This window comes from Diadema setosum, chromosome 11 (genome assembly GCF_964275005.1).
Source record: "Diadema setosum chromosome 11, eeDiaSeto1, whole genome shotgun sequence".
NCBI lineage: Eukaryota > Metazoa > Echinodermata > Echinoidea > Diadematoida > Diadematidae > Diadema > Diadema setosum.
Window position 1 is genome coordinate 17,998,474 of NC_092695.1, and position 9,963 is coordinate 18,008,436.

The following is a 9,963-nucleotide window of genomic DNA, read 5'->3' on the forward strand; positions in this document are numbered from 1 at the left end:
TTTTTACATCAGCATTGCCATTTTAAAGCGAGAAATAAACAGACAATCAACGATTTTCTAAGATGTTACCTCTGGTAACGTAGCTGATATATGGTATATACTAACATGTAAAAAAGGACTCTGCGTTTGGAAATGTTTCTAGAAAAGATATGAGCTTTCAAAAATCACCCATTGATTGTTTTGTATTCCTAAGGAATCAAACTTTCTGAATTGATAAAACATGAATGAAATCTAATTGAATTTTGGTCACTTGTACAACTGTAATTGCACACTTTTTCGGAGAATGGCCCTAGAGCAGCTGCCAGGTATAGACATCTTCTCTTCTCTGCAATAATTGTGTCTCTGGCATTCAGCATGTTGTCTCTTCCACAGCCAATCCAAAAATGACCAGGGGTTGGGGAGGCCCCCTTTTTATATGGCGTGCCCAAGTCGGCACGACACCGTCCGAATTGCGCAAACTCGTCGTGCCAATGCGGGAAGTGCGTAAACTATGCGTAAACTATGCGCAAACTATGCGTGAACTCGTCGTGCCAGTTCGTGTAAATGTGGACACTGATGGGCACGCATTCGTGAACTATTCGTGAACTCGTCGTGAACTATGCGTGAACTATGCGTGAACTAGTCGTGAACAGTGCGGGAGCCTCCCAGTTCGTGCCCCAAAATGGCACGACTTGCCAAGACAAAATCGTGGCCAAAAGTCGTGCAAGTGTCAGCCTAGCTCTAGTTGAATGTCTTCCCGACAAAGCCAGGCTGACACTTGCACGACTTTTGGCCACGATTTTGTCTTGGCAAGTCGTGCCATTTTGGGGCACGAACTGGGAGGCTCCCGCACTGTTCACGACTAGATCACGCATAGTTCACGACGAGTTCACGAATGCGTGCCCATTAGTGTCCACATTGAAACGAACTGGCACGACGAGTTCACGCATAGTTTGTGCATAGTTTACGCATAGTTTACGCACTTCCCGCATTGGCACGACGAGTATGCGCAATTCGGACGGTGTCGTGCCGACTTTGGCACGCCATGATTATATAAAGGGGGCCGTCCCAACCCCTGGTCATTTTGGATTGGCTGTGGAAGAGACAACATGCTGAATACTTGTATATATTTGCTGTTTGCTGTTTTCATGTTAATAAATTGTTATCTTATTTCAAAATACTTGTTTTTCTTTTTAGGCCATTCTCCCCCAAAATGTGCAAATCCGCGATTTTCGTGTTGCCAGCATGTTTGTACAGTTTAGATCGATATTTTGTCCCTCAGAAATCAACATTTTTAGTTCAATTCATCCGACAGGTTAGACCTGTAAAACAGATATCAATAAAGCTTATTGGGATCCCCGGGATTAGAAATACGATCCAATTAAAGTTTGATGTAACCCTAAAAACCCCATGCATGTCGCCAGAAGAGGACGTGCTCATAATTATAACAAGTTCCTACTCATCAACGTATCATTCAAATCAAATCTTTTGTGCTTCATTCCATTGCCCCTCAAGTGCCTGAATGAAAAATAATATTACATAACAATATGATGTTTTGATATTTCTCCAGGAGATCATTAATATCATGTCGCTAAATCGCCGGCAGATACGTTACCCTTTTTGAGACCCTTAAGAGAAGATCAAAGTAATGCCGCATAACACTGTAATTTAATGTGTTAAACAGTCAACTTCACGCATACGTGGAACCATGATTTATTCATGGAATCTCTTGTTACAAAAAAAGAGAAAAATTATACTGATCCGAAGCCGTGGAAACCTAATGTTACGATGAGCTGATATCTGATACATTACCCAAAATTTGCTACAGTTAGAAAAAAAAAGTATGTTGTTATATGAAAGCAAGGCTACGGTACTTTTAAATACTTAAGGTAATGATTGATCACACAACAGAAATTACTCAAGAAAATTAATATTTGTTTTTGGTAAATAATAGTGTGCGAATGGTAACGGCACATCAGATACGTTACCATCAAACGCGTCAGATACGTTACCAATAAAATGTATATCTTGCAGCAAAGTTAACCGCAACACGCTTTTGTGCGCGGATTTAACCGCTTGACATCGTGCTCTATACGACTTGATTAGAAAACATGCCGTTCTAAAAAGAATAAAAGGTTTATTTAATGAAGTGGCCGAGATATCCAAATAAGGCAAAAGAAAGAGGTCCTAATAAAAATGTGATCTATTTTTATTTGAACGTCTTTCTTTTACTTTATTATGGACATCTCAGCCATTTCTAAACCGATTTTCATCAAATAAACTTTTCATAAGTATAAGTGGATTTCAGTTATCTTGCAAAAGGTTAAAAACTGAATCCTCATCTAAACCAGAACTATACTATCCCTTAGCATTATGGCATTTTCAAAAAGTGCCGTCAGATACACATAACAAATCCATTTTATTTCGGTTTTGTTGAGGTTTTGTGTGTTTGTGTGTGTGTGTGAGCGTTTTGTACCACAATAAATTTTGTCTGTAAAAATCAACTTAGGACTGTTAAGGGCTGAAGTCTGGTACCCACCTTATGTTGTCAACTTCACAGCAAACGAGGCTACAAGATATAGGCTATACCTTTGTTCATTATAATTTTGCATCTTATCTATACATAAAATGCGCTCACTATTATGGTTAAAGTCAAGATCACTTCCTTGGTTGCACAATGCTCAGAAAATGACTGTAGGATTTGATGTCTAACTTTTTGCATGAGTTTTTTTTTTTTTTTTTCAATCATATGATTTTGTGATCTGGGTTTGATGTAAACCGGTAGTTTAAAGGGACTGTACAGTACTGGTTGAGGATTCATGTTTTGAACATTCCTAAGTGAGATAATGAAAAGCTTCTTATGAAATATGAAAGAGCATGTAATTTTTGAAGGATTCAACGTTTATTTAAATGTCTGAGATATCCAAAAAAGTGCTAATAATAAAAGGCGACATGCCCCAACTTTATTAGTATCTCTTTGTTTCACCTTTTTTTTTTGTGGATATCTCAGCCATTTCAAAACCGATTTTCATCGAATAAACTTTTGATACCCCTTAGAACTGCATGCTCTTTGACATCTCATAGAGTGGTTTCTGAATATCTCACAAAACGTTGAAAGCTAAATCTTCACCTCGACCAGAACTGTACACACCCTTTAATGTGTCACTAAACATAAATGCTTTGTCAGATACGTTACCATCGTTTCTCTATTCGTGAGAGAGGAAAAGAAACTAAAAAAACAAAGAAGAAAAAAGGAAGAAACTAAAAAAAGAAATGAACAAAAAAAGAAACGGAAAAGCATGGCGCGCACTGCCACGCACTGCCACGCATCCTCCCGCATCGTCCCGACGAGTTCACGACGAGTTCACGAACAGTTTGCGCATATAGTTCACGACCCGATCGCAAAATTTTGTCGTGACCAAAATTTTGAACATTTCAAAATTCTCGTTCCGACATGGCACGCAGTCACGACGGGTTTACGCACACTTCACGCCAGTTTACGACTAGTTTGCGCACTGGTACGACTCGAGTCGTGCCAATGCGTGCCACAAAATCGTGCAAGTGTCAGCCTAGCTTAAACTACAGAAATATGCAAGTAAAGACTAAAAGTAAATCATATTGAAGGACACGCAAAAAAGGTGATCAAAAAGATAAAAAATATTTTACTCAATGACACTATTATGATTATGAACCAGTATGATACTATACGTAGAAAAATATTGGCAAGCATAATAAAGGGCTTGAAAGTACATACACATCATTCCGTACATTAATGAAGCATTCTCCTTAATCTAACCATGGAGCTACAACGGACCTAGCCATTCATTTCGTCTGATATTCTTAAAGTCTTGAAAATAATTCAACCTGCATCAATCTCTTTTAATATATTATTGAAAACCTATTTTCTTCTATGTCAATTCCTATTTCCTTTTTTACTTGAGTTTATCAATTCTTGAAATCAAATCTTCCAAATGTATTGACATCCCTAAATTTTTTTAGCTTTGCTATAGATGAATAAACCGAATGCAGACATTAGGCTATACGTGGTACATGCAACACTGCCAAAGCAAGATGTATGCCCTGCACATTGATCACAAAAACTTGCCTAGTGGGTAGTCTCCGCTGTTTCCATTGTTACACAATGTCAAAGTTCAGCACATGCCGAATACAAGACAATGATATTTCAGAATTGACGGGCTCCTCAATTTGCTTGCAGGAATGAATAACTATTGTGGTATGTCTACACCAGTCTTTTAATGTGTTCTGAACTGGCTAATGCAGGTAACGCGCCGCAAAAGCAACATTGCGGAAACCCCTCCCGTTGATCGTACCAATATACTCGCACAAGGTGGCTGTGAAGACCTCGTGAGCTATGCGACACTCCGCCACTAATTTGCCACTCGCTGGTAAAATGAAAAAAAAAAAGTGTTTGGATTTCATGCCGAGTGAAAGAAGAGAAAACAGTAAAATAACCCGAATATTCAAATTTCCCAAACTCAGTACTAGTTCAGTGTGTCATAATAGTGGTTATTGGGCTGAATCTGCTACATTTTGGTATTTTTAAAGATCTTTGAATTCGCTCTATCGAAAGATGACTTTGCGTCATTTCATCGTTTTCTTTCATGCAGGTACACAGAAAGAATACAACAATGCTGTCTGAACTGTACGTTGACTAGCGTTGTCCATTGCTGACACCCGTTTGCAAGAGGGAGCTCTCGGTAACCACATTTGACCATAATCTGATAATTCGGTGAGTTCAGCGATTTGTCTCCTCATTAGCCCCCCCCCCAAAAAAAAAAAAACAAAAAACAAAAAAACAAACAAACAAACAAACAAACAAACAAAAAAAACAAACAAACAAAAAAAAAACAACAAACTAGCATGTCTTAATAACGTTTTGCTAATTCTGCGAAGTCAATTAATGATACGCGCGAAAATAAAACTTCAGCAACAATAGTGGGGATATTCCGTGACGATACTTATTGCAACAATGTTCGCAGCTTAACTACATCTTATATCAGCATAATTTGGCAAAAAGAAAAAATCCTGCTGAACCACCCAGGACGTTTATAATGGCCATACACATTGGATATTCTGCTTGATATAGCAATAGCCACTGGCTTTACATTCATGCTGTCATTCATGCATGTCAGTCCCTTTCTGCTTTTCTTCTTTTTTTTCTTTTCTATTCTGTTCTCCCTCTTTTCAGGTAGAAAGCACACTCAGATCAATTATGATCAGCGGTTTTACCATTCATATAAATTGTGATTACAGTTGCGTGTTAATGTACCCATAATGATCTCAATATTTCGCTATTTCCCGTGGGATTATCATTGACTGAACAATGTAAATATTATTCGAAATAAAACCTTGTAGCTGCCTCTTATACCACCATTTGGTAATCATTCAAATTCATCATCATCATCACACTTTAATTCCTTCTACTTCTCACTTCTAACGGACAAATATCCATAATCCCCCATAAGAAAAAATACATGAAGAGTGCAGAGATAAATGGGTCAATTCAGCTTTATATACTCATTTTCTTTTCTCTCTTTCTTTTCAATCTGAATAAAAACAACCAAAATCGTGCCTTTTCGTTCCTTCTGAAACCAATCACCCGTCCAATATGCTTTCATCTTCTCTGACATAAAAAACCACCTGGTGTATAGCAACAAGACCTGGTCACTTCTTTTTAATGTAGCTGTGCACATTCGGTGGCCTATCCGCGACTTATAGATACCGGGAAAGAGCATGCTTATATAGCCAGATTTTCAAAACGTTTATCCAATTGATCGACAGAAGGATTTTGTCATGAGGATTCAGTCAATGAAATAAAATGAAATGAAATGAAATGAAATGAAATGAAATGAAATGAAATGAAATGAAATGAAATGAAATGAAATGAAATGAAATGAAATGAAATAACATCACTTGAATCGTTGTCACGTCCGTGATCTCTTCTACATCTCCCCATCTCTTTTGGGGACAGGCCTTGGCGGGCATATTGCTCAATTCATTTTCAAATTACTTAATATCCTTGTCCAAATTCAATTCTTATTTCCAATGTGAATCAATAATTATGCTTAATGATTAAAAACAAAGCTAGAAAGAACAGAGTGAGTAAAAATCTACATTTCGTGATTCGATGAAATAGATTTCTTTAGAAATTGTTTGTCTATACATTAAAAACACACACACACAAATGTCAATTTCTACATCTTTGGCAGAATCTTCAGATATTTTCAATCGTTTTGGTCACTCTACAAAGGGAATACAATATCATGGGTTTGATAGGGGGTCTAAATAATTTGAGGTTGCTAACTTTAGGACGGGGACATTACAACACTTCTAAAATCACTCCATTTGTAGGCAATATAAAAACGTATTGTTCTCAAGATTATTTTGCTTTTATTTCACTTTTAAATGACTCTTCCCAACAGGGCGACATTGGTATGATCAACCAATACATTCACTCTGTACTGATTTTTAGTTTCATTATCCATCAATTTTACGTTCCCTGCATGCGACAAAATCCGTGTATGAAATTGCACGGATGAGGTCTAAGAAACTGTGAAAGTCTACGAAAATAAGTAAGATTTCATAAAACAGATTCTTTCTAAATTCGTCTGATATTATCATCCTTCTTAACAAGGCCTTATCTGAGAATACGAAACAAAAAACCCTACACATAAAACAAAAAGTAACATGCCGGAGATCAACTTACCACGCCATCCTTCCAGGCTATTGAGAATGCGCATGCTCAATTTAAAACACAATCTCCCAAACGTTTTCCCGAAAATTTCCCCAAATCTTGCTCTTGTGTACTAGTCATTTCTCCACTATTTGTGCACTGTGGTGTAAAGATAAACGAAGTACGAAAGACACGCCGCGCACAGAGCGTTAATACGACTCGTTCTACGGGAAGACGAAATATCTCTCCTTTGCCAGCATTTTCCTTAAAAAAGAAGCTTTTTCTTTCTGAGAGACATATAAGTCGGTCATCAGTATGCCGCCGATTATCTATCGGTTTTGTACAGAGAACACAAGGCGTCTCTCGATAATAAGCGGAGTCTGCAGTCTGGTAAGTAGGCCTACCGTACAGTTTCATTAGCCATGGTGGTTAACTTCCCGCGCAACTCGGGGAAAAAGGAAGAATGGGGGAATCCCACACGAAGATGCTCCATCCTGTATGGGGCGATTCTCATCAAGCAAGGGTTGAAATGCACAATTCGTGCAATGGGGTATGAGCTATGATTTAGGATATATTATCAACAATGGGAATTATTACGCCGGTGAGTACATCAGATGTACTGGACGAACTCGATTTGTACCTCCTTGATCACACTAAAAGGTTTCAATTTCTCATGAGTGATGATTCTCGACAGCCAAGTGTTAAATGCACAAATCGTTTAATGCAGTATTCCACCATGGACTTAGTAGAAATTTTCTCTTCCCCCAGCATGCCAAACGATATATGTGGATTAGTGAGTACAATAATATCATTAGAAAACATCAATAAATGCTCGAGAAAAATAGGTCAAGCTTTAAAAAAAATATATGAATTTCTAAAGTTTGCGCAGCTGTCGCTAAATCAGCAAACTATTGGAGTTCGTGACGTATGGAAAACTATATAAATAAAATATTTAACAAAATTATTTTTGATGAAAATACACATATCCTCGACTAAACATAATCGGGGTAATATCATTCTCCCTGCTTTTTGAAATTAGCTAAGGCAGGTGATATTTCATTTTACTAGAAAAGTGAAAATAATTATGTTGAGTTGGTCATACATGGGTGCTTTTATTACAAGAACATGATAACTAAAAAAAAAAGGAATAAACGAATTGAACAGCAACACAAAGCCATCAAGACAGTTATGTCCGTAAAGACAACTTTTTGGATATTCCAACAATATATTGAGTTTTTCCCAATCCCCTCTAAGAATTTCCATCCCATGTTGACTAACTTGTGTGCACTTCGGGGAAAATTGTGGACTACCTTTGCGTACCAAATTTTACAATAGAGGTATCGCGATATTTGTCACGTGATCGTATGTCACGTGACTATAGAATGAAAGATGTGGAAAAGGGGAAATGAGACATATTGCAGACGGTTTCCTAAAATAAAAATTCTGAAATAAACCTTATCCGTTGATGTCTGGATGGCGACAATGATATATCGTTCATCTAAACTAAACATCCCTTTGGTTTTCTTCTTTCTGTCTTTCTGCAGTGTATCATACCGTTGCAGTGTGTATTTTCCGTCCCGCGGATGGTCTTTCTCATAAGGGCAGTTGGTAAGAAAAGGCGTCGACAGTCAAGCTTTCTGCTCTCAATATATAGCAAAGTGGTCAGAATTATGAAGGAGCAAGGGATGTGGATTTGATTAACTGAAACTGCAACTGCAAATGATCAACTGAAACAGTTAAGATGGCATAAGGTGCTTGTAAACCCTCGTAATGTACAGAGCAGCAGATTTAAAATGGCACAAAATGATCAGGTGATACAACACAAGGTTCCCAAAGAACAGGGGTAGAAGAGCGATGCCATACCAGGGGCCCGTTTCATAAAACTTGTTATCAGTGACAACTGCCACATTTCTATGGCAAATTTTCACTCAGCCAATCAGATGCAAGGATTTCAGTAGCTTGTCACATCTATGACAACTTGTCACTGATGATAGGTTTTATGAAACGGGCCCCAGATCTGTGCAATACAGTCAAAGAAAACATGACGGTCTAAATTTATTTCGGCGACATAATGGCACAAGCAAGTGGGAGGGGAAAAAAAAATCGCCCCAGATTTTTGTCAGTGGCAATGTAATTTTACATTTGCATTATGTGTTTGCTAGCTTGTGTGTGTGTGTGTTTGTGTGTGTGTGTGTATGCGTGTGTGCATATGTGTGAGTATAATCGGGACATTATGTATCCCCTTTAAAATACCGCACAGCAAAATTCGTACGTAGGTGTTCTTTCTGTTACTCTCGGTGAATATGCCTGCCAAAGATCTTTTGCCTGGGTTGGACTATTATGAAGACCCAGTGAAAAGGAAGGAACTAGCGTGAGATTTGAAGCAGCGTTACCTACTGCTTCCCACGCATCGGTACCACCATTGAGCTGAAGCTAGTTCATGGCAGTGACACATGTTTGAACAAATACCAAATGCTTTACATTTCTTTCATTCTCTCTGGGTCTTTAATATTCGTAAAACATAGGCCTCCAGTGAGGCGAGTTACTGTATAAGAAGGCATATTTTTTTCCCATGTGTTTTCTTTTCAGAGAAATAGTAGTTACAAAGATTGCCTTTGTTTCTGTTTAAATTCCCTTGATATAATCGCCTTCTGCTAACGAAATATGAATAAGACCCAAGGTTTACCCTAGGCTTTTAAACAAATGCAAGTCGTTTTAGAGTTTGCTATCGATCTGTAATAGACCTAAATTGTGAAGATGCTTAAAAATCAGTCTTAATCTAAATAAAAAGGATAAAGTTGAAGATTTCCTGATTTCAAAATTCAAAGCCCGGAAACGACGAAGCAGTTGTGGTAGATCATTTATTTACTTGTTATCCTTATTGTGAAAGTTTTAGTATAGATAGTGATGAGTTATGTTGCCCAAGGCATGCACAAATAGATAAGGAGTCCGCGTTAACGCTGAGAAAGTTACATTTTGAAATACCGAGTTGCAACAATAATTCCAAGAGAAGCGAGCAGCAGCTCTTATAACGTTCTTTCGTGTCCACGTAGATTTCTGGAATTCCACAGTAACAAACTGCACAAAAATGACAAGATATACTTAGTAGCTTAAATCCGTGCACTCACATGAATTTGTACCAAATTAGTTTACGGTGAAGGTTTATTTAGCCGTCAACTTTCGTGCTGTCGCTCAAAACAACTCATTCTTTGTGAAAAGGCAGCAGCTGCCTTTACAAGCTGAATTTGAAGTTAGCCATAATTATTGTTCATATACCATATCGCAAACAG